The following is a 1,166-nucleotide window of genomic DNA, read 5'->3' as shown; positions in this document are numbered from 1 at the left end:
TGGGTGTACAGGTAAGATCACAATTTGCTTGTTTTCTCTCTCAGGTTCCTGGTTATTTAACCGGAGGAAAAGATTTCATCGATAAATTCCTCCTTGCAAAGTAGACGGTATCATTAACATGATAAAAGAACACAAAAGATATCATTGAACTCTCACGAGCCCGTGCTCTCGTTATCAGTCGTATTGGATCGTATCAATACAAGCACATTGCTACCAACGTATTTTGCGGAATTTGACACTAAATAACCCGCGATCATATATGATTACGGAGTCGGGAATAATCCTAATGAAGAGAACAAGAAAAAATTTATCAATGTTATTGATCGACTTTGGGTTTGGGCTTCGGGAGACAGCGGCGACGCGGATGGGAGAGTGCCGGTGATCGGGTCGAGGTACTGCGTAGAAGCTCTCGGGCTGTCTATTAAATCGCCATGGCGCTCGTGGTACCATGATCATCAGGTTAGCAGTTATTAATTATTATCATTTTGCTTTCTCATTCCCTTTAAACACGTACTTTTTTAAGGAAAAGATGATTAATTAATACTCTGATTATAATTTTTTGTTCGAAATGCAGCAATTATAATTATAAAAAGTGGGATTAGTGAGCAAGAATTAATAATAATTTTTTTTTTTTTTTTGGGGCAGGTTGCGGGGAGGATAGTGGAATATGAGGGAGGATTGGCACTAGTAACAGTAAGAGGTGCTGGTCACTTGGTGCCTCTGGACAAGCCCAGTGAGGCCCTTGCTCTCCTTCACTCTTTCTTGACCGGTCAAGATCTCCGCAGGCAGAGATAAAAAAATTTATTCTTTTTATCCTGCTATTTTCATTTTCCCTGAGGGACAGAGTTAAAACAAATAATAAAATGTGTCTGATTTTCATATATTTTGAAAGGAAGTGATGGTAATTTCTACGTTTGCATTGAGATGGGATTAGAGTGTCTATTTTACCTGTCTTTTTTCTTTTTCTTTTTTTGTTTTGTTTGAAGTTAGACAACAAAAGTAAAAATAAAGAGATTTAGATGCAACGATGGATATAAACATCATATCATGTCGAAATAAAACACAGACTTATGTAGGAGTATGAGGCCTAGCGAATCTTCGTGGACAAACTATTATGTGAGTTTACGATATTATTTGAGCTTATGGTACAAGGAATTTATATATAT

General features: G+C 37.1%; 1 long non-coding RNA gene across 1 annotated transcript; it reads left to right on the top strand.

Moving 5' to 3' along the window:
- Positions 1–300: 300 nt before the first annotated feature.
- LOC120286527 lies at positions 301–919 on the top strand. Its single transcript, XR_005545175.1, has 2 exons — positions 301–459; positions 646–919. It is a non-coding gene; the product is annotated as an uncharacterized LOC120286527 (long non-coding RNA).
- The last annotated feature ends 247 nt before the right edge of the window (positions 920–1,166 follow it).

This window comes from Eucalyptus grandis, chromosome 8 (assembly GCF_016545825.1).
Source record: "Eucalyptus grandis isolate ANBG69807.140 chromosome 8, ASM1654582v1, whole genome shotgun sequence".
Taxonomy (NCBI): domain Eukaryota; kingdom Viridiplantae; phylum Streptophyta; class Magnoliopsida; order Myrtales; family Myrtaceae; genus Eucalyptus; species Eucalyptus grandis.
The sequence above is the reverse complement of the archived record's forward strand: the minus strand, read 5'-3'. Positions and strand labels throughout refer to the sequence as shown.